Below are 25,082 nucleotides of genomic sequence, written 5' to 3'. Positions count from 1 at the left end.
CTGCTCTGGCGTGAAACTGGACAAAGGGAAAGGGGTGTAACCACCCTCTCCCTCTAATCTCCCATAGGTGGGTCCCTAGAGTATGTCAAACCCCCTAACTTAGTATAAATATGGGATCCCAGTCCTTAGGACTTCAGATTACACCTGGACGAAAATCTGCAACATATATCATGGAACTTTGACATTCTACATCGACTAGAAGACAGAAGAATCTCCCTTGGTGTCAAGGAGCAACTCCCCTGTTCAAACAGGCACCAAAGAAGCATCTTATTATTATGTTTCTTATATAGCGCCTGAATCGACCCCCGAAGGGGTATCTCCGCGCTTGCCTTGGGAACCCGTCCTGGCTTTTCCCTGTGAGATAGCCCCTACAGGGCATCCCCAAGGTGAAAGCCAGGCATCCCGCCGCAGGGGGGCCGTTGTGGAGATTAAGCAAGCTTAATGCCCAGAGTTGCAGAGTGTGAACCCATGATTAGGCCAGGCACCGAAGCGAGAATTATCGAGTCCGTGGACATTTGAGCTCAAGACCCTGCTGCATCGGGAATTGAACCCTGGTCCCGGGTCTGACCTCTGCTTCAGGGTCTGCCTGCTCTAACCAGTGAGCCACACTTCTCCACATCTTGCCTGTCTGCATTTCCAAGGCTCTCACTGGAACCCGATGGATTTGGTACTCAGGACACGGACTTCCAGACTTCTCAGAGGCCGACACGAGATCCCAGCAAAGCTGAGACCCGCTGCCCTCACGAGTGACGTGAGACCAGAACTCTTGGACACGTCATATTTGCAAGTGCATCGACTTCCCGAGCTTCGAGAAGCTGCACATTGGGCTGCTTGTAGTCAACGCCCGAGAACCATTTGCACCAAAAATTGTGGGCCTACACTCCACGAGTGTTCCGCGAGCCTGCTTCTAGCATTTCCGCTCGAGGGCCCTTCGCGATCCCTGGTCTGTCAACTGGGGGTCCCCACGAATGTAACTCTCCTGTTTCTTTGGCTTCCCTGGTTGCACCAGACGTGCCCTGACTCCCCTCCAAAGGGTGAGTCCCTCAGACCTTGCTGGTCTTCACCAAGGCCAATCTTTGCTTTCTGCGTGGGTTGCTGTTGCCAAGGCTTGTTGGGTCTGATCCAGAAACCGATACCGCAGCACTCGACATCCTTAGTGGGACAGTTTGAATCCAGTTACTGGTCATCCTCTAAACCTCCTGGTCCTCGTGGCTGAAGAGTCAAGCTTCACCTTCTTCACCTGAAATTACCCGACATCGGTGTGCATCTGTTCATCGCCCTCCTGGTCACTGGCTAGTGACCCAAATGATGTCCCCTCTGCTTTCAGGTTCTTCAGATCTCCGATCCACCTTTGGAGCCACCCGGACACTTTCCACTTGGTCGTCTGCAGCATTCTTCAGCAGCTTGCCATTGAAATCGACGATGAAACCCGACACAAAAAGTCACCTATGCACCCGGCTTCCCTGGGTGAGGTAACTCGAGTACTCCAGTGCTCCCGTGGGTGTTGACTCTAGAACCTCTTAGTTCTAAAGGGGTTTGCTCCAAGTCCTCTTCTAAGTGTCCTTAATTTGTAATTTTCCAACCGCGACTTTCCGTCCTAGAATTTATTGGTGAATCGCGGCTGTGTTTAGACACTGCACATGTCCCCCGTGGGTCCCCTGTGTCACTACCTTGGGTGGTTCATGGTGGCCCCAGCGGTTCTAAAGGCTCTAGGTCTTGTATCTATGTCAGTCGTGGTTCTTATACCACTTTCTAAGTATATGGTTTAATACGCCCCTAGGGCTCCACATATATTGTGCTAATTTACTGTGTACTAAATAAGTTTACTGAACGTACTTTTGCCTCTACCCTCTTAAAGAGACTAGGGTGATGTATTTAGAATAAATACATATATTTTATATATATATACCTGGTGTGGTTCTCCTTTCATTTGGTTATTCATGAGATTATAGACTGGTAAAACAAGCTGCTTTACATTCCTTCAAGACTTAGCCTGAAGGCTGCTCTCCAAAGCTACCGTTAGGATAGATTTCTATATAGGTTGTTTTTAAACATACCATCAATAAGGGTTGTTTGGACTGGTGCAAGGTGCCCAATAGAATAGTGGACAGCATATGCCAGGCCAACTTCTCACACACAGCATATCCATTTCCACCACTGGCAAAAAGCATGTGCACCAATGCCCTTCTGGAGCTGCCGTACTGCCCTATAAGTCTATCGACCCTGGCACCCCAGAGAAAAGCAAAGTATTATTTGATGGCGACCACAATCCTTAATATGTTACACGTTCCGTTTGCATATCTTGCCTGCCTGTTGCAGCAAAAAATGTCTGCTTTGTGTGAGTGCATGTAAATCAGAGCCACTTCTCCCAGCTTTGGACGTGCAGGCAGCATTTCCTCCTCCAATCCCCTTCTCCCTGTAATAGAGCTGCCTCCTACGATCTGCTACGCTGTATGAGCTGTGTTTTTGTTCTTGTGTATTTCGCATGTATCACTTGTGTTGCGGAAAATATTACTTTTGTTAAGTGGGCTGAATGTAATAATTGAGTTGACACTACTATAGTGCAATATTTTTGATAGCTTACAAAGCGTTGAAAACTGAATCTAAGCAAAAAGTGAACTTCTTGAACTAGCGTCGGAATAAAAATGCTCACGAATTAGGTAAAAATTCATTTAAAGGGCACAAAACCTTTGAGTTTGTGTAAGAAAGTAAGTGAACACAGGCAAAGTGAATGAGTAGAAGTGTTTAATTGTAATGCATTTAGGGTGACAAGCCGTAGATCCTTTGCATAATAGCTTCCACTGAACATTCCAAACAAAAGCTGGCATACAAATTGACCTTTTATACAATTGTACACGACTGTGCTTATCACTCTGTTTCTCGCACTATACAAGTTTATAATTCCCTCTTGTATGTAAGTTCTTCTTCGCGACTCTTCCTTGACATGTGCATTTTTGCTTGCATCACTATGCTACTATCACAGAAATTGTGATAGTCGGGTATTGTCACTGGGCGTCATAATTTAATGTCTGTCAGGGGCCCGTAGAGGTTCTCGCTGCTCAAATGGGAGTCATTTCTGATATTAACATGTTTTTCATGTCTTCATTGCTTAACTTTGCGCACGAGAACATGTCCCTCATTGTCATTGAAGTGTCGCTCATTAATTACACTAAAATTATGAAAATGTCACACATAGCAATCTGAAACCTTGCCAGCTATGTGCTTGAACTAAAGTAAGTAGATATATAAACATGTGTGCCCGCTACAGCTCACGATGAAAGTGGCACAAAGGCATACATGATTTTTCTTAGATACACAAATACATGCTCACATACCACAGACATATTAGCGCACATAAACTTGAAAAACATTTCAATAAAGATTTTACTGTAAATCACTTTGTAATCGTGCTCAGCCCTACCAAGTGTCACGCATCAGGAGGGACGCCAAGGCATTTCTGGGCTGGTGTCCGCATCACCGCACTGAATGAATTAGTCACACATAATTAGGGACCCCCAACCACCCCCAGGCATGCTGTAACAAGGACCTTCAACTGCGAACTCACTGTGCTATAGAAAGCGTGCCTGTGTCTGACTGTGTCAGGAACTTAAATAGATGGTGAACTGGAGCGCAGCAAAGCCTGATGAAACAATAATCAACAGCACTTCCAAGATGTCTATTGCAGTTTATCGTCGTTGTTTTATTCAAGGCGTGCTTCCCTTGTGATTACTGCATGCAGGGTAGTTGGCCTCCTAGGAGGCGGGAGCAAGGTTTTATTTTCTTAGCTTGCCCGTCTCTGGCAGACTTCCGTTGGACAAGTCGACTATGAGGTAGGAGGCGGGTTTTAGTTTTCATTTTGGAGTCGACACGTGTATCACGCCCCACCCACACTCTCAACATTCACCTATCCAGACCTTCGCATGTTGGCGCAGGGGGGCACACTTAACTGCTCCTCGCAGGTTCATGAACATTATGAATCATCTGCTCATTTGTTGGAGGCTATGGGGGCGCACTACAAGTCACGCCGACGGTCATGCTGGGGTCTAGTTCCTGAAATTTGTGCCTTCGAGCATGTAAGAAAAGAATTTAGCGTATTCGACCATCATTCATTCGTATTCTGTCCCGCCTGGTTATGACCCTAAGCATTTCAAATAGCAGTACATATATTATGAAACATCAGAGGCCTCCTGGAAAAATCGAGTTGTATTCTGTGCATAAGCAGGAGTCATCTTAATACAAAACCAAAAGGTGAATAATTATGAATGGGGCATTGTTTCATTTTTCTTTTTCGTTTTGTTTTCAACGAAAGGGTGCATTTAAACATTTGTGTCTGATGCACTACCGAAGTCTTTTCATTATTTATATTTTGAATTGAGATTGTGAGGGTTCTGCACCATCAGGTTTAAGGTCATCATTTATTGATAATTTAGGCAGCAATCACTGTATTTTGGGCTTTCTGCAATTGTTGTGATTGTCACCTTTCCTTTGAATTGTGCTTGGTCTCATTTTCGTGTAGTAAACATGGTGAATGGGCATAGTATGACTGAAGAGAGTTACGTATTTCTTAAATTCCTTGGCACAGCCTGCAGTCATATGTTTCTGGATTAACTCCGCCGCATGTTTAAAATGATTGTTTCCACTTGTGTTGTTTATGGCGAGTTTGCTGACTATCACTTTGCTTGGAGGATAACTTTGTTTGTATTAGGGATGGTATATTGGGCGGCTAAATTGCAGACATTGTCCTGAATATGCTGATTTCCACACTGGCTCTTCTCTCTACACATATCATAAGTCGAGCATTTGCTTATGTTTGGCTTATTTTTAGTTTTCATGGATGCTTTTACTCAGGCCACCACTCAGCAAGGGCGCATTGATTGGCAGAGTAGCTTGCTGTCACTTTTTGCACCCCCCACTCCCGTTAGTGCAATTACTTCTTAGAGTTTCTTGGTGCTCAAATGGGATAATTTCAGATATTTATATGTTTCCCTGTATGTTTAATTGCTTGATTTTTGCTTGCGAAAAAGTGTCACTCATGGTCATTGAAATGTCACTCATAATTTCACTGAAATTATTAATATGTCACACATAGCAATCTGAAACCTTGGCAGCTATGGCCGTGCTTCCTATTAGAACTCTGCATCCAGGAACGTAATACCTTAGCCAGCAGTTGGACATTGCCCAGAAAAAAATTGTATTATGAGCTAATTTCAGCACCGGGAATTATTTCTTCTTCTGTCTCCAAGACATAAGGGGCCTTATTTATGAAGGACTTGCGCCGCCGGTGCGTCACTTTTTCCCATGTTAAAAGTGACGCACCGGCGGCGCAAGTCCTTCATAAATAGGGCCCAAGGGATTTATGGCTGTATAAGAATCACCTGTCTGCAATGCGTGCATTTCTATCAGCTGCTCTGCTCGGCGCGCTGCTCGTTCTGCTTGCTGGAGCCGAGGTTATTCTCTCCTGGGGTGGGCGGGGCTACTAGGGGCTCGTCCGAGCTGTCCAATAGGCAGGACGTCGGGAATCTGCCGAAGCGAAGGGGATACACGATCCCGAGGGGATACCTGATATTACACAACACCTGAACCGTTACAGCTATGCTAGCCCGATCTGTAAACCCTGTAACGGGGGCTGTAGACTACTTACCATACGAGCTTAAAACGTCTGGAACAGTCCATTATCACATACGTGGAGGGGGTACTTTAAAAAGGTCTTTAGAAAAAATATGACAATACAGAAAAACGCAGCACTCACCACGTTGTAGCCAACCTAACCTGGCCAGCATCACAATCGGTGAGACGAATGGCAAAAAATAGATTGCACTTTTTATTTGTAATATTCGCTGCCGCTCGGCGCTCTCGAATTTCGTTCCCCTCTAATCGAGAGTTTTTTTCTCGCCCTACATGAATCAGTATAGTAAATCAAAGGTTACTTCCTGGTTCCTTTCCTCAGGCAGGAGACGAATGTGCATCGCGAATTTAAAGACAGCTTTCTTTCAGGTCTACTGAAAGTTTCCACTACCCACGATTCCAGCTACCTTATGGTAAGGCTATATGTCGCTATGTGTGATACACAGTGTTTATCATTTTGTTCTTTATTTAGGAGATTTGTTAGTGTTTAACTCTATACAAACAAACAAGTAGAGAATGTTACTGAAATGTGACCTGCAACGTTTCGGCAAGGCTTCAAACGGCGTTGCAGATAAAAAGAAATACATTGGGAATACAAATGTTGCTAACCAAGAAGGTAACATTATAGTTGTGTCACCGCAGTACAACCTAAGCACCATGGCACAATGCTCTGGAAATGTTCAATCTACTTGCAGTGCTCCTTTCGTTCGCGTCTTTCCTTGAAGGACGGTGTTTCTCTGGGTGGGGAAGAGCACCGTCACAATTCCTGAAAGTACAGTGATAGCTGGTTGATGCGTGGAGTGGAAATCTCTGTGTTCAGGGATATGGTCTTTTTAAACCATACTGCTTACTTTTTGTAGGGATATAAGCAATGGTCATTGAAACGGGTAGCCTTCTGGGACCTGTAGTCATGTCCTTAACTTTTCATCCAAAAACACTCTTTGATTTCTGAATAATGCGTGTACACACATTAAGGTAACCATGTTGTTCTGCTTACATTTCACATACTTTACTTAACCTTGCCTTCACTATGAGTGTTTGCTTTTTCCAGGATGTTATATCTTTTTTTTTCAGGCAGTATTTTATTCATGTCTAGGGAATAATTTGAATTGAGTTCCATCTAGGTGTTTATAGCGGGGCACAATTGGGTTGTAGATGAAGGCAGTGCAAGTTTTTCTCAGTGGGGCAGCATGGTATTTAGTGAAGCAGATGATGTAGCTCTATGGCCGGAGCTGACTAATTTGGAACTGGGGAACAAGGTTCAGCCTTCATGACCCGTGCGCCAGACCACTCTCCTGAGGGAGCACATTCCCATGCTGGACCTTAGAAGGCCCCGCTAGACCTTAGAAACCTTGGTGTCTTAGCACCAACCCATGGATTGTAGCGGTGGCAAGTGTAGTTTCACCTTGAAGGCCTGTCCACCACAATACATACTGAAGTTCACCTCCAGTCGTGTGGGCAGGCCTACGAAGCAGCACACCCTAGTGCAAGGGTACTCAAAGTACGGCCAGGGGGCCACATGCTGCCCTCCTGACCTTTAATGGGGCCCCCTGGTGAACAGCAGCACTGAGCTGCTGTTCACTTAACTGACGACGGGCCAGGCGGCACCATTTTTGAGGCGGCCGCGCGGGCCGGCACTGGGAGCCCGTTGCGGGTGATGTGATGTGATGTGATGTGATGTGATGTGATGTGATGTGATGTGATGTGATGTGATGTGATGTGATGTGATGTGATGTGATGTGATGTGATGTGACGTGACGTGACGTGACGCAGGACTTAGTTTTGGCAATCTAAAGTCCCGCGTTTGCACTGTGCGGCTGTGCCTGCAATAGTTACCGTAAGTGCGTCAGTGCAGCCGCAGTGCGGTCTAAATCCTGCCGCGTGAGTCGATCCGACTGTTGTTGGACCCCCTTCCAGGCACTCAGACTAGTCCTGCAGGGCTGTCAATCAGTTGTAGGGTGTGCGAGCGCAACCAATGACAGCCCTGTAAGGAAATTTTTGACCAGCCCTCGCCTCGCGTCGGTAGCAGTGACGCGTTACGTGCTCACCGCCCCTACGCTCGCCTCTCGTCGCGTCGAGGGGTCGGAGACCATTCTTCCTTCCTGCTTTATACTGTCTTGCAGCCAGGCACGCACCTTTTCAGACTCTGACAATAATTCATAGGAGGTGAGAGAAGAGAGAATTTAGAACCGTCCTACCTATATTGTATTAGGTGGTTTAATTTAATTAGAATGATTGCACGACGGCTCCATGACATTTTTTTGAAATTATGGAATGTCAGTTCATACAGGCACATCACCTAACCAGTGACAATAAGCAGTCTTGCTGGGATAAAGGATGCCGCAACCTCATTGTACATGTAGAGAAAAAGTGTTTTGCAGAACTTTTAAATCACACTTACTGTATTGGCAGACCTCCAATTCGTGTTAGAATGCAAAATCATGGACTTTATTTGGTGCAGCAATATATCCGAGATACCTGTCGGAGGACATTTTATGTCTTGCTCGATGGTGAAGTTTGCAATATTAAACTCAGCAGACATTTCACCAAAAGAGGAAAATAGATTTAAAGTATTTATTTTCTGCTTCACAACAATTCACAGCCATATTGTTCGATATTGTTTGAACCAAAAAAGACACATCAGCGATTGAACCCAATTTTTAAAAGTGCTAAAACATCAAGAACATTGTATTCAAGCCACCCTTACCGCTCAGGTCAGGTGCACACACTACCTCACGCCACGCAATGCATTACAGCAGCACACACTCATTGCTGTCTGCCGCTTCAGAGTTTTTTTTATTTAGTATGTAGCCAGCGACAGAAGGAAAGACCTGACGGACCCCCCAGGGGCCCGCAGGGTCCCACTGTCTCGGAGTGTCTCCTCTTCCTTTAGAACCGGCCAGGCCCCGGAGCAGCGCCCAGCAGCTTTCCCATTGGTCGCTCTGACACATGCCATGATGCTGCACACAAGGACATCTTGACTTTGTAGATTAATACTACAAGACCACAGATAGACACAGTGACACTGCAAATGGTCACTGTGGGTCTTTAAGGGTTTCCTCCATCCTCTTTGCGAATTCATGCATCATTTGTCCTGGGCTGGCTGTTGTCTTGCATTGCTATAAGTGTACCTTTCATAGTGCATATTGGTTGTCTTTGTCATGCTTAAGGATCGGGAGGTTGCCTTCCTGTCTTGTAACGTAATCCCTGAACAGTGTCATGTATGTGCATGTTTTCATTGTGCTGAGGGGTAATTGTTCACACAGCTCTCTGATGGATGTCGCATGTGGTTTTTCTGAGTCTCCAGATAGATCATGCAGTCTGTGTGTTCTCCTTTGTACTGCCAGTCACCGGTGTATTCAACTGTGTAGCCTTTGACCGTGTCATGTATGTGCATGTAACTTGCATGATCGAGGTAACTATTAGCAGAAATACTACGTGTCTCTCGGACATCTTTCAAGTGCTCACCGTCCTTTTTCCCCAGCACCCCCCTCCCCCCCCAAGGGTCGGCAATCTGAGGGATAGCCACGGGCGCCACACGCTCTAGCTACACCCCTGCATTTTACACATAAACTAAAGTAACCATAAGGAAGAAAAGAAAGTGCTCTAGACAATTTATCTTTAGAAACACCTTTAGTTTGAAACTTTGCAAACAAGGGTATTTTATTAACATGAATAAGAGTTTTACCTTAGTAGATCAGATCGTCAGTGCATTAGGAGGCATTTATTAGAACTGATAGTTTTCAAACATGATCCTGGAAACTTTCATGCCTCCCCCATTCTGAAAAGAATGCTGTTAGTGAAACAAGAGGGTAGTCATTTGTCAGGTGCACCTATAGCCTTGGCTGTTATATAATTGGAACATCATTATAGCTTAGTAAAAAAAACACAAGAAGGTTTTGTACCATACATATCCTATTACTGAACCCATGTATTTTTTGGAGCTCTCATATGTGAGGCAAAGTAATATTAACAAATTGCAGAGGATCACACAATTTCTTCATGTGGAGAAGCCAGGACTGATATCTGGTTTTCTGGTTTCACATTTTGCAATTCAGTCACCAGTTGAGTATCTCTTTCCCTCTCATGTTTTACAAAATAAGTTAATGCTTTGACTTAAATTCTTGATGCATGAGAATAGAGCATAGTTGGCAGACAGAATTCACGTGAAGGCCCTTTTTAGTTGTCCACATGTGCATCTGCATTGCGTCCCCGTACGCTCACCTTTCATCACCTGGCCCTCCCAATGTTGGCATCAGTGCGACCCTCGGGCATGCCACAGACAGTATTTTGCAGCACAGGGTAAATGTTTGTGAGTACCTGTACCCTAGTGCAACAGTGACTGTCACTGAGGTCACAGGACCCTTGAGGCCAGTTCGCCTCACCCATTGGTACCTCAGTTGGTCTAGTTTCAGTAGTAGTAGTGCAACTGACTAGGGTTCGGCAATGCAGAATTTGCATGCCCATCAAAATAAGTTTGCAAACTTCATGGTCTCTCTGCTTCATGCACAAGCACTTGATGTTGCAGAGTTGACTAAATTATCAGGCAAAAAAAAGGCTGCAGAGTAATGAGGTACTTTTGTCTGATACTTAATTATTTTTACACATACTAACAGTCTCTGCAAAGATTTTGCCTGAATAGTACCAGTGTAATATGCAAATGCAGCAGTGAGAAAGGTGACCAGTCAACCTTTTCAAAGGGCCCTCCACTTCACAGCAACACAAGTCGCATTGTTTAGTAACTTGATTCGTTTGAGCTCCAAACAATTCTTTAGTTAAAATCGTCACAATATGCAACAGGTAATGCATTATGTGGCAAACATGGCAGAGCCATAATTATGTGGAAAACATTTGCAAAGTAGGATATTTTTCAATTCATGTTTGAACTGCTCTTGTGGAAAAAAGGAGAAGTGCTGATGACAGAAACTGCATGATTCAGAGACAAATGGCTTGTGATTCCACTTTAAGGATTTTTTTTTTTTTTTTAATTTTTGGAAGACCTTTATTTAGAAAAGGGTGCACACAGCTATTCAGCCAAACATCCCAGAGGCATGGCAGCAAAAGTAGAGCATCAAACTGTTTCGGCACACCCAGGAGAGCTGTTCAGGATAAGAGAGGTCAATTTTTAAATTAAAACAGGATATACACAGTAAATACGTAATACAGTTCCATATGTTCATGAAAAGAAGAAAGAGAAAAGAAAACAGGAGGGGGCCGGCTACGGGATCTAAAGTAGATACAATCACCAGGTGGGCAGGAAAGCACGTCCAACTGTAGAGACACCCACATTTTGAAGCGAGCAATATAAGCAAGCATACATTTCTGAAGACTCCCGACTAATGCCCCACCCGATGAATCCAATGACAGGAGAGGCTGAGCAGCTACAGTCCCAGCACCGCCTAAAAAGTCCAAACAGTAACCCGACACACTGACCCCCCACCCAGGGAGAGAGGAAAAAGGAAAGTTCAGTCAAACTAAAAAAGAGAAAAAGGCCATAGAAACAGAGAACGGAAAAACAAAAATACCGCACCCCCTACCCCCCACCCTGCACCCCTGCAGATGGCTACGGCCTACCCCCCTAGCAGCGTGCCTATCGCCCAGCGACCAAAAACCCGAAATATAGTAGAAAAGAGATTTATAAAGGAAGGAAACACAGAAAAAGAAAGAAAAGAAAAGTTAAGGGAGGAGGAGAATCACACAATCCCGGTCACACTGCCCCCCTCCTGCGACGTACAGTCCTGGTCATTAAACAATAAGCAACAAAGCAAAGTAGATTCAGTAGAACCCAGGAAAGACGTCCTATACCGCCCCGCCCCCAGTACAAGAAAATGGCGGATCCCGGTTCCCTCACAAACCCTTAGCATCCGAGTCGAACACCAGTCTCACCCTTGACCTCTACGAGTGTTCACCATGAGTTCCGCACACCTCATTCGCCTATTCACGGGATAGATCAAAAATCCAGCCAGTCCACGAATCTGTGCGGCGAGTCCAACGGATATCCACAGTCCACCACAATCCTCAGCCGCCATGACACTCGCCACGGTACGACCAGATCCCGACCGTCCCATACTCCACCACACTGCACAGCTCACACGATCGATAAATGTTCGCTGTTTCCGTCGGGTCACAGTTTCAATAAAGACATTGGGGGACGAGCTCGTGAACACAACCACAGGCGGACTCTTCATCGTGGGCGGGCGATACACCATGGCGGCGGATTCAGCCGCACACTGCGGTACAGACATTGCTATCCATTCTTCGACACTAGATGGGCCTCGAGTCGTAGATTCCGGGATCAAAGTCGGGGAAACGGTTCGCTTAAGGGGACCAGACAGATCAGAGTCATTATGCGATCGGGCAGTTTCGGTGGCATCCGCGATCGACTTATGCGAAAGAGCAACCATGTAGGAGCACAGACCCTGAATGGCGGCCATCACGGTTCGCAATGATGGCTCTTCTTCACCCCGCACCGCCGCAAACTGATCGACTCCAGACATCAGTGCGCCCTTTGGGTCACCCGATTCTCCCAGGGACTGAGGTGCGATGAGGGCAGGCGGGGGCAGGAGGCACACAGTCCAGCAGCGATAGGGCCACTCGGACGGGGGCCTTTAAGGAATATTTTTGAATGTATTTTCATGTCAATACCTCACATTTAACTGTAAATAAATATGCGTATCCATTTGTTGAATTAAATAAAGTAATCAGCTGTAACTGGTCAGTGAAATACCAAACAAATACTACAAATTGGTATGTTCTGCTCTTTCTGAACACACCTCTGACTCCACCCACTGACCCAATCCTCAGGTTATTCCCTCCCACTGATTCTCCACCCACAGTTCCCCTACTTTTCTTCCCTACTTCAACCACTGGCGTGATCTACCATATCTCTTGTTTCTTAAAGTTGGTCACCTAACTCGCCTAATGTCGCAGTATATTATAAAATCGTACCAAGCAAATGAAAACTATTCTGCAACGCCCCCTCTCCAATTCTGGTGTGGAGCTGGGCTACTTGCTCTATGCAGCTAGAAACCTGAAGCATCTAAAGCAGGAGCATACAATTTAGTGCAAAGAGGTCCATGACCATACCAGATTTTGAGGATATTCTCCTAAAATGAATCTATCCTAATACAAGTGGGGATGATTTACACAGTCATGGATAGGACCAACTGGCATGGATGCAAATTCAGGATGGTAAGTGTAAAAATTCAGGGCAAACAGTCAAAATTCAAGACAAAAATTCTGGGCAGAAGGTCAAAATGTAGGACAAAAATTCGGGACAAAAGGTAGTTTTTACAGTCATATCGGAGGAGGTCATGTAATGGTATATAAGTAAGTAAATAGGCAACCAACATAAGTACAAGTCAAAATAAGTTTATATTAGGTTGAGAGAATCGCGCACTTCACGTTTTTTCAGCATGCGTCCAACTTTGAGCAACTGTACAGGTCTTTTTGTGGTATTTCATAGGATCATAATCTATTTATATGGTTACGACACTGACCAGTCTGATATTTTGTTTACAGTTTATGGTCCTGAGCAGGCATGTTCGGTGAGAGAAGTGGTCAGGAAGATCCGCTCTGATGGACTTTGTTACTAGCATATCATATCTGAGTGCCATTGTGAGATGTAAAGCTGCACATCTAGAATGTAGGTAATTGGGACCTGCCGTGCTGGACTAGAGTGCAGTCCTCCAAGTGGCCTGCTTTATGTGTATGATCGCATCATGTATTCCATGTCTGTACAGCTGTTAATGACTGGTTGTGGTGTAACAGCCTGAGCTGCAACTTTGGAGCTTTTGGGACCCAGGTTCAAGTCTAGTCATCAGAAAAAATATCCTGTGATTTTGGGCAAAATAAGTAATCTCCCTGTGCCTACAATTCAGTGCCTTGAGACCCTAACGGGTGATCTTCAGCGCTTTATAAATCCTGAATTTAGGGGCTGATACAGTACTGAATGATGGATAAGATCCATAGTGGACAGGTCTTGTGTGAGGGTAGGAGCATTAATCAGGAAAAAAGAACTATTAACCAGCCTGCATGAGCTATATTTGGCTGCAGACTGCTGAGTGTTATGGTATTATTATGAGCCACAATGGTTAGATAGGAGTTGACATTACTGTATAATGCCCTGGCTAGCCATTTATCAGCCTTCCTTGTTTTACCTGTATATGGGGAGCTGTAAACTGATTAGGCTGTTTAATTTCTGTGAGTTGTAAACTGCAGATTCTCATTGATGCACAGAAGTGTGCTGCAGACCGGAAACTGTATAGATTGTTGAGGCATCATTGTAGGTCAGAGGGAGGCACTGTCTTTTAGATACAGAGCGTTTTCTATTGAAATAGTAGCACAATGCCAACAAGAATGTGTGGAAATGTGGTTTCAGCAAGTATGCACCATTTGAACATCACCAAGTAAAGTGCCTTGATTATTCTGATTCTGTTAAAACTCTATGTCCAGTGTGCTTCTGAATTACAAACAAGTGGGACATTTGTGGTTTCCTAACTGCTGATATGTTTTGAAACATCTGCACAGTTCATTTAAAGGTATTTAAAAGTTGTCGTGTGTAACAAAAAAACTGACAACTTACAGCCTTTGTTTTCACATGCCCTTTACCACAACAAAACTGTCAACTAGCCCACTTTACTGTTCAATCTTTGATTGCAAAGATAGACATTTTTATACACCAATCTACATTTTAAAGGAATAAGCAGCAATTTGTCAGCTGACATTTGCCCTCTATTCTCGAACAGATAACACTTGTGACAAGCTGAAAACAAAATTTAAAGGCATCTTTAATTCCTGTTCACTTTCTCAACTCAAACTCATGATAAGGCTGGGATGTGTGTGTGTTAGTTTGCTAGACTTTGTGCACTTGGTCCTAGGCTGGTTGTGCAATGGTTTGAAGTTGGTACATTTAGGGTGTTCTTGTGGGTGGTGCTGTGGAGGAGATACATGGTGTTCTGTTGTTCATTATTTCTGTTATAGAGGACATTTTGCCATTATCAGTACCCAATTTTTGGACGAAAAAAGGGTGAAGGCTAAAGGTGGCATTCCCGGGATAGATGCACATGTTCTTCATTGCGACTCAGTGAATTAAGTACATGGTGTCAGAGGTGGAGGGGGACTTACTGAATGAAAGAATCTGACCAAGTTTATAATCCGTCCGTAAATAAATAATCTTGGCTAGTCTCAAGTGAGCCCTACATGTGAAACACAACTATGGCATCCTGCATAAAGGGCATTACCCACCACCGGCTTGAGAGTGAGGGGTGAATTTCTGATGTGCCTCATATGTCTAATTTAAACATTCAGTCACCTTTTTTCCAAATTGTGTAAAGTTTCACCTACTATACAATTATATTTGAATGGGAAGATAGTGGGTAAACCTGGAGGGATTAGCGTAGACACAGTTAGTTATTTTGAGATGAAAGCTGGTTAAGACATCTGTGTAGTAGGCTATGTCTTCAGGTAAAAATTACTTTAAGAGAGCTTTCATCAATGACACTTGGTGCATCTTCATACACCACTGAACGATCAACGCCCTCAGATGGGGAGACAGTTAGCTCCTTCCACAACAGTAACTATTTGAAAAGAAATGACATATTCATGAGTATTATTCCATTCCATTATTTCCCACCTTAAGCAATCCACTGTGTACTGCTGTACCCAGATTGCATTTTGTTCTTGTCACACCAGCCAGAGTCTACAAGCTGTTAGGCTTATCTTAGAGGCAATGTGTAAAAATCCCACATCGATTTTAGAAAAAATAGAAACTAATTTAATAATTTATTTCAAACCAAAACTGCAAAACTCCAATTATTGGAACCTGAGATATGCAATTTTAGAGATTTAAGGGAAAATAGTGCCTAAAAGCACAAGGAGCCAACTGTGGTTATATGGTAACGCCGGACTGGGACAAAGTCACAAGTTCTGGAAGACTGCTATGGAGCGTGGGCTGGATACATGGAGAAAGGTAGGCCGCCTAAACAAAGTACCGTAAATCCCGATTATGGAGCATTGCAAGGATCCAGCGTGGAGGATGCGCTGCACAGCGGCTGTCCCGGTGGGCTGTGTTTCAAGGTCCCACATTAAGGATGGGTCGAACAGCTGGGGTTCCGATGTGCTGCGATGCGAGGTCATGCATCGATGTGTCGTACACCAGTGATTCCAGGTGAAAGTCTGAAGCCGTGCGTCACACTAAGTAGGTTCTGCTTGGACCACAGCTGGGCTAGCAGAGCACCTTCAGGCCCACTTACAAGGGTCCAGGACTGGTGTGGCACCACTTGGGGGGTAGGACTCACAGGAGATAGAGTCCAGGCCCTGGGTTTAAGGTTGTTGAAACCTTTTCTGTCCTGAAGGAGGCTCTGAGCCAACTAGCTCTTGGAGTCCTGCTAGTACAAGATGCAGGTCCAGTCCTTTTTACCCAGGCAGCAGGGCAAAAGAGTTGTAGTCCTTCTTGCAGCAGAGCAGCACATCAGTTCTTCTGAGACTTCCCAGGGGTGGGGAAATCATATCGCCCGACGCCCGAACCATGTTGATTTTTAACATGGGCAAGAAGATGTAATGTTTATTTTGCCCGACGGACATGCAGACTATAAATCGCGTACGTGATACAGGCTGTGGACACTCTGGGGCTCACAGCCAATCAGAAAGGCTGGCGGGTAGCTGCAGACGCTTTTGAGGCCTCTGATTGGCTAGCAGTCCGTGACTGGGATCTAGCCAGTGATTGGCTGGGGGAGAGAAACTTCAGTCTCAATAAGCGGAGGTCGCAGCAATCGGGTGTCTTGCTTCCTCAAGAACAATGGGGTGGACGTGCAGAACCCTGCAGAAGCTGTCTCCATTTTAAAAGAAGAGGATTGCACAAATATCTTGCTGATGGTGGTGTGACCTGGAACTGGGGTGAGGAGGCAGGGGGGCATGCCAAGTGAGCTTGCCGAATCAGGGGCGTAGGAATACAGTTAACTTTATCCTTGTTGCTCGCGAAGGAAAGAGGCAATGCAAACATCCTGTTGAGAGCTCAGTGGATTGCAGTCAAAATAACAGCAGGACGGGAGCGCCCAGTTAAGATTCCACAAGAGAAAACAGAGCGCTAACTTGGGGTTTGGAGCGGACTGATTTTTAAGTGGAGCTCACCATGCAGCAATGCATATTATGCTACATGTGGCGTTAAAGAATTGTACTGGGGGGTAATTACATTTAAAATCCCCGCCCTCAGTATAACCAAAGGATAGCATTAGAGCAAACGAGCAAAATGTTTGTTTTAGCCTGCATTGCCTTTGAAAGCTGGTGGATTTTAAAAGTGGTGGGCGGATATATGATTTGTTTTAATTTTCTTAATAAGAGTGCGACAGAAGCTGCTATCCGTTACCTGCAAAGTGCCTGATCGAAGTCGTCTACTTTTTGCCGGTGAACAGTGAGCTGATGTGTGCTGTTACATAATATATGTAAAGACAAAGATGTGGAAATTCCAGTGTCCCGAATCCGTCATTACCGCAGACACTCATTCATTGGTGGTCTAGAGTTTGCGCCTCACATTGCACATAATGTGACATAAGTTAACAGTATTAGTCTCATTCTCTCTTTAGCCTTATTTTTCTCTCATACGCCCATGTTTCACGCTCTCTTTCCGGCTATTTTTCGGGAGCGTGTGCCCGTGTAAAAACATTGTTAAATAACTTCTTGGTTTGTGAGTGCTTCATGCAGCCACATGCTGCAAGCGCCTCGGCCCGGTCTCTTTCTCCCCAAAGCCCCCTCCTAAGATGTTTCTCGCACCTCATTATTTGCACTTTAACTGTATGGGTTGTCGTGTTCCGACAGTGTGGGCGACGGACAGTAGGGCGTTAGGACCCTGTGGGTCCTCAGACAGAGTGACCAGGCCACCGGACACCAGATCCGGTGACGACACAGGAAAGGGGACAGACAATGACTAGGACAGGGACGAGTAAGGACGTGCTGACTGGACGCTGTACAATATGAAAATAAAGGAGATGCCCGACTAACCTGTGTCCAGTGTTTTGGTGTGCCGCCCAGCCAACAGCATGAACACGACAACTGGCGACGAAGGGAGTGAACCGGACGTGTGCCCATCGGATGAAGAAAATGGGCGATCTTAATTCAGGAGCCCACCCTGGATCGCGTCGTGCAGAAAAGAAGAAAAAGTGCCCTGAAGAAATGCAGCAAAGCGGGAGCTCACCCCGACTGATGAGGAGAAGAAGACTGCTGGCTCCGGTAAGCGCCGTGTAGAAAGCGCGAAGTGAAAGGAAATTGGCGCGAGCTCTCGCGAGAGTCTCGGCGGCCATTTTGAAGTCAGGCGCGCGAACCAATCACCGTGAAGAAAAAGACGGCGGCCATCTTGGAGTCAGGCATCGCATTGATTAGACGCGAAGTCTCGCGAGAACGCCGGCGGCCATCTTAAGAACAGGCGCAGGAGCCAATGAAGTTAAAGGAAACGTCGGCGGCCATTTTATAGAGTCAGGCACAGCGCAAAGATCGAAGAAATAAAGGAAATAAAGGAAAAAGTGGATGAAACAAAGAACAGACAAAAACAAAGGGCACCAAAAGAGAATACAAAAGGCAAGAATACAAAGAAAGTGAAAAGAAAGAAGAAATAAGTGCCAGAAAGAGGCATATATATAAGAAAAGAAAAGAGATATAAAGAAGAGGAGAAAACAAAGAAGTAAAATAAAGAGACAAATAAATTGCACAAGGAAAAAGAAGAGAACAAAAGGAAAAGGACAAAGATAGCCCAGAAGAGGACAAATAAATTAAAACAAAGGAAGAAAAAGGGACAAAAGAGCACAAAGGAAAAAAGGCAAAAAGAGACAAAAGAGAAAGGAAGATAAAGCAAGAGAACAAAAGAAGAAGAAGAAAAAGAGGAAATAAAAGAGAAACGAACAGATAAAGAAAGAAGGCTAAATAAATAAACCAGAGAAGGCTAAATAAAAGACAGAAAAGAGAAATAACACAGAAAGGAAAGGACATAAAGAAAAAGTAGAAAAGAAGAAAGAAGATAAAGAGTAAAGAAGAAAATAAAGAGGAAGAAAGAAGATAAAGAGAAAATATAGAGAAAAGAAGAAAGAAGATAAAGAGAAAATATAGAGAAAAGAAGAAAGAAGATAAAGGGAAAAGAAGAAAATAAAGAGGCAGAAAGAAGATAAAGAGATAAGAAGAAAATAAAGAGAAAAGAAGAAGAAAAGAAGAGAGAAGATAGAGATAAGAAGAAAATAGAGAGAAAAGAGAAAAGAGAAAGGAAGAAAGAGAAGAGGAAAATAGAGATAAAAGAGAAAAGAGGATAAAGAGAAAGGACAAAAGGAAAGCAGAAAAGAAGAAGAAAAGAAGGAAGAATAAAGACAAAAGAAAAGAAAACAAAAGGACGGACATAAAAATAAGAATAAGTTGCAGGAAGGATGCAAATATAAGAAAACAAGGAAATAAAGAAGAAGAAGACTAGGAAAGCCCAGAAGAGGCCGAATAAGAAAAGAAAAAAAAAGGGACAAAAAATAAATAAATAAATAAATAAAGGAAAAGCCAGAGATAAGGCCAAATAGAGGAAAGGACAGAAAAGAGAATTAACAAAGAAAAGAGGGACAAAGATCACCAAAGAAACAGAAAAGAGAAAAGGAGAACATAGAAGAAAAGAAAACAAAAGGAAAGACACAAAGACAAAGGAAATAAAATGGGTAAAAAGGAGCAACGTGAGAGGACTTTGGCGCAGGAGAAACAGCAGGAAAGGACAAAGACAAACAATGAGCAGAGCGGACAGGCGCCACCAAGGAAGATCAAGGCAAGAGACACTGCACGGCCAGGACCAGAGGTGGTGAGACAGAAAGAAACAATATCGATATTCAGACAACAGGTTCTCCAAAGATTCACTGGCGGTGACGAAAGTGAAAGGATCGATGATAATGGCTGTTTCCGACCGACAACAAACAACAAGGAAAAGATAGCGTTTCAAGGAGCTAAAGGCGGATGAAGAAGAAATGGCAGCGGCAACTGCAGCCACATAGAAGGAGAAAGATAGAGGACAAGGAAGCGATGGAGACACTAGATCACAAAGGACATTCAGTAAATAACAGAGACTCATTGAAGAGATGTAGAGTGACAAGTTCACTCTCTCTCTCTCTCTCTCTCTCTCTCTCTCTCTCTCTCTCTCTCTCTCTCTCTCTCTCTCTCTCTCTCTCTCTCTCTCTCTCTCTCTCTCTCTCTCTCTCTCTCTCTCTCTCTCTCTCTCTCTCTCTCTCTCTCTCTCTCTCTCTCGTTTCGTTCACCTCCATCAATATGACTGTGAATGAGGACTATGGTAAATGTGTCACGAACATTTGTTTGCAACAAGGGGGGAGATGTCGTGTTCCGACAGTGTGGGCGACGGACAGTAGGGCGTTAGGACCCTGTGGGTCCTCAGACAGAGTGACCAGGCCACCGGACACCAGATCCGGTGACGACACAGGAAAGGGGACAGACAATGACTAGGACAGGGACGAGTAAGGACGTGCTGACTGGACGCTGTACAATATGAAAATAAAGGAGATGCCCGACTAACCTGTGTCCAGTGTTTTGGTGTGCCGCCCAGCCAACAGCATGAACACGACATGGGTCAAACCACATCAGTTCAATCAGAGAACGCCTGGCACCCTCCCTCTTTGGCACATGACATGTTGCGAGTTCGGGGGCACACATTGTCTGCTTTCTTCCAGGAGGCCGCAAAGAAAAGCATTTCCCACTAGTGCTCTAACGTCAGATGCAACTATTGTGTGTATTTACAAGCTACAACGGAACTGGTGGAATTTATAGAATTGAAAATCGGCCAATTACCCCGAACACTCACCTGGCACAGAATTTCCTGCATGTTGGCTGCACAGGAACCATGCAGCATTTGCAAGAGACACCCCAGCACTCTGTAATAGCGTTTCCATGAGCTCCTAGTCACGAATCTTATCGCAGCAGCCGAATTCCGGTACTTTATCATGTTGAAATTTACTCCTTTCACTCTTGTAACCTGCGCACCTTAGTTCTATTCTGCTCTAAAACGACCCCTCTCTCACTCTCTACTGCTCAGACTGTTTATGTCATAAACTAACAGAAAAATATCAACACGAACTGCACATGAGTTCCCAATCCAGTAATGCCCGACTACTAGTCCTTGCATTCTCTTCACAGACTCCACGCACACAATTCAGTTTTTGCTAAAGTACCTCAAGTTAGGGTGTACCTGCTGTTATAAAAATGTTCTCTGTAATCCTTCCGGTTGCTCCAGGGAGTTAAGTTAGACTATATCAACTACTGAACATGCAAAAAAGATACCAACAACTCCACACTTCCTTGCACTAATACACGCTCACATGTAGTAAGTCTCTCTGTGTCTCACTCTCGCTCTCTCTCTGTCTCTCTCTCTCTGTGTCCCTCTACATCAAACCTTCAAACTAGCATACTGGCTGTGGAGCCTTAGGCAGGCACTTTGCAAACAGATCACCAAAGAAAAACTCAGCCTGCTGATCTAACCCACTGGGATCGAAGCAGAGGTGATGCAGGTGCCTCTTTACCTTGTATGTGGTAGCAGGTTCAAAAGCCAACCAAACTACCATACTCGTATCTATCTATGGCACGTAGGTTACAAACATATCACTGCAGCAAACTTTTGACCTCCTTAACAGTTCTTCTATCGGTAATGGAGGCTGTATTCAGAAAGTGTCACAGTTTGCCTGTGATATGATCAGATTTTCTCAAGCTCTAGTTAGGCAAAGAGCCCACAATTCTTGGTTACGTTAGAGGTACATGAAGAATGTGTAGACTGTTCTACCCCCTATTAACGCCTCTGACCACATGCACGGGCCAAAATCCCTCTCGATGTCTCAACTTGCCCTCCACATTCTTTTTTTATTTGGACTACAGAAATTTTTAGGGTTTCTCAGGGTCAAAACCCAGATTGATACTGGTTCAGTGTCACTACTAGGTGGCATTAAATCCTACAAGACAGGCCCCATGGATTCAGAGCTGTTTCATTGAATGTGAGCAGAACTTGCACCTTCCACCTCCGGTGACCAGAACCTCTTTCAGCAGAGACCCAGTGTGCATGCATCTCACAGCCTCCACCTCTACCCCAGGTAGTCAAGGGCTGACCCAGCTCTTTGACAGTTTGATGTTTTCTCTGGTGGAATTCAGTGGCCTCCAAGACGGCTGCCTGTGGCTAGCTTCAGCGATACCTGCACAGCCACCAGTGCATAGGGATGCATGTGTAGTCTGCACATGTGGGTGCCTGTGTCTAGGATGGTCTGTCAGAGATTCTTGCCTGCTATACTAAATGTTCATGGTCAGGTCGGTGCATGACCTAATCGAGATTTCATAATGTCTCCTACTGCATTTCTCACTGATCAACATAGTTTTCATTTCAATTAAAGCTATCCAGTATTATGCATGTAGTTACCTAGAGGTGAAAGACCACAAAAGGTTAGAAAATATTTAGTTTTTTTAGCCACTGCTTTGACCCTGCCCCCAGACTCACTCCAGCCTTGCACACTGTGCCTGCTACCACCACTGCACTCACACTGCCCTCTGAATACAGTATTCAGGACTTGCTGCATGAGTGTGACATGAAATGTTGAGTGATTGCATACTCACTAGTCCCTGTCACAGTGATGCTCAGCTCTCCACTTCTAGATTTACTGTCTTTTCTTAACACTCCTTCCCTGTGAAACTAATGCTTGCTTTTCAGCTGCGTGACTGCTACATGTCCTATACATCTGAAGGAGACAAACTCGAACATCCATTGCTGACCTGCAGCTCTTCAGGTTAGGGAAGCTTACTCTGCTGAAGCCATTACTAATTGCAATAGACAACCCTGTGCAGCTACTGCCAGTGCTGCATATGGTCTTTGTGTGGGAGAAGAATGTGGAGATGTAGCAGTGAGTGCACAATAATATAATCACATCACACCTGCCTCTTGTGTACTGGATACTGTCTCAGTGAACCAGAGCGCTGCCCTGTGAACCATTCATAGCCTCTGCCAAGAAGTGCAGTTATTCCCATCCACATGTTTATCAGCGCATCACATCTGAGGATTTTTCAAGTTGGACAGCTATGAGATAGCTCTATAATGGAGAACACCCTTCTGTCCTACAGGTTTATATTTCGACAGTCTGGACTGTACCAAAAACACTTCAAGAAATGCAGTCTGCCCTCTGCCTTTAGGTACTATGTCTCTACATATGAAAATGTGTTACATGCACAATAGTTGATAATTGGGTGCAGCGCACACTGACATATCTGTACACATGCTGTACAGTCAGCCAGAACAACAGTTGCATTTAAGAGTGCATGACCATGCACTTCATAATTGGACTTTCCCTTGAAATATATATTGCACAGTATGTTGCACGGATTGCAGTGCGGGGTCTCTGTGCAGACCTACCATAGTGATTTATGGAGTAGGTGGGACAAGCAGCTACCTTCCCAGGACAAGTAGATTTTTGTAACGTTTTGTCCTCTGGCCAAGTAGATTTTTGAAAAATTTCCACACCCCTGCTTCCACATGTCCAGAAGTGTACTGAAGAGTTGGGTCTGCAGATCCAATATTTATACCTGGTGCCATCTTTGAAGTAGGAGAAGGTTCCGGAGGTTTCCACCCCCAGAGGTGTTTGGAATTTCTTACCTTTCTGCACTGGCCCCAGCTTGTCTGGGCACAAAAAGTCTAGTGTCAAACCCTTTGTGAGTTAACTAAAGAAGAGCCTGTGTGATGTGGAAGTGTGGTAGGTGACAGCTCCGACCCCCATCAAGCCAGAAATTTCCCTTCCTGCCAACACCTATTTCCCTTTGTCTCACTGTCTGATAGCAATACAAAAAAGACCAACTGCCAGCTACAGCTCATCATGTAATCCAGGATACAGGCTGCAGACAGCAAATAATTAGCACAAGAAAATGCCAACTTTCTAAAAGTGCTGTTTTCAGAATTGTGACTTACAATCCGACCTTATAATTAATGAGTGTTGTAAATTACAATTCTTGAGACCCCAAACTTGATATTCCCACCTGCTCCCATTTTAATGTTGTTGGAAAATAAGGTAGCATCTGTGAGCCCTGCACAAATAGCATGTCACATGTGTCCTTCACTGGGAACCAAACACCCTAGGGCAGCGCCTGACTCTCAGAGGGTAGCATTGCAGAGCAGTCTAAGGCTTCCTCAAGGGAGGTGGTGTGGGCTAGTAATTGCCATTACAGGTGCGCAGCAATAACACTCAATAATTGATTGTCCCGTCTGTACTTTGCTTTATAAAAGTAAGAATACATTTATTAAACACACATACTATGCACCAATTTACAAATATACATAAGCTGTTGGAATTACTTTGTGACATTGCATAACATCTCCATCCCTTCCGCAGGGGGGTGGGGTCTAGTACCAGCACTCTCATGTATGTACATCATCTTGCCCCCAATGCAGGTAGTTGAACAATTCAATTCAATTCAAAATAGCTTTATTCAACAGCATGTGTCATAAAAGCATCAAATGGCATATATACAATAAAATAGAATCTGTACAATAAAAAGAATCAAAGATCATTTAATACAGAGGGTTTAAAAAAAGTTTCATAGGTAGTTGAACATAACCTGGAGCTAGGGCCCTGCGCACTGGCACCATCCCAGTGGCGACCCACCACATTATCTCAACAAGCATTTAAAACAGGTAACCCTGCCTTTGTGACACACCACCCTGACTGAGCATTTCCTAATGACCATGAGGTATTTACCTCTACATCTTAAGGGCTAGCAGTCTAGGTTCTTCACCTAAGCACAGCAGCAAGAATACATGTTTGACCATCACTTTAGAATGACAGTACTCTTCACGTTTGTGGATCATTAGAATGCATTGCAATTACAGCCCCTGAAGGTATCACAGATGAAATCACAGGATGACGCATATACAGCCAGACACCCTAGCAGGAATGTCTGGCAACATAACCCCACTTTGCTTATGACATCACCTTACACAGGCACTTCACATTACACGTGTGACCTTCAGTCCCTCCAAAAGAAATAACATGCAATTGCACCACTTCACCTCCAGGGGATGCCCTTCTCCAGGCATCCCCAACTCAGACCTTCATCACCTGATGCACTCATAATAATACCCCTAGCTGTAGAACTAAAGTTCCAGCCAAAGAGGTGTTGATCTGCAAGATGAGCCCTGGAGGGGTTATTTCTTTGATGTACCCCGGACACTGAGGGTGGGACTTTTCTTCTTCATGCTGGGGGAGGCTGCGTTGCTCCTGCAGCTCCCCCTGCACCTCTGTCATAAATAAGGGTGACCCCCCTCCTCTGGGGGCAACCAGGCACCAAAAACACTGGATGTCGACATGCCTTGCAAGGCATTTTGGGGCGCTTCAGGCACCTTTCCGTGCATATTTGATTAGCGGTTCCGCTGCTGCTTCAGGGAGAGCTGTGATCCAACTTCGACCACCTCGCGCCAC

The 25,082-nt window shown here is 44.7% G+C and overlaps 1 protein-coding gene across 1 annotated transcript in view; it reads left to right on the top strand.

Moving 5' to 3' along the window:
* Positions 1–5,884: 5,884 nt before the first annotated feature.
* Positions 5,885–25,082, top strand: part of LOC147727600 (thiol S-methyltransferase TMT1B-like) — a 161,770-nt gene continuing 142,572 nt past the window's right edge. The window contains exon 1 of the mRNA XM_086961629.1: positions 5,885–6,038. The gene's annotated coding sequence lies outside the window, so the exon portion shown is untranslated. The remainder of the gene's footprint in view (positions 6,039–25,082) is intronic.

The sequence above is a fragment of the Lissotriton vulgaris genome, chromosome 3_1 (genome assembly GCF_964263255.1).
Source record: "Lissotriton vulgaris chromosome 3_1, aLisVul1.2, whole genome shotgun sequence".
Lineage (NCBI taxonomy): Eukaryota > Metazoa > Chordata > Amphibia > Caudata > Salamandridae > Lissotriton > Lissotriton vulgaris.
This window is presented reverse-complemented; position numbering and strand designations above follow the sequence as displayed.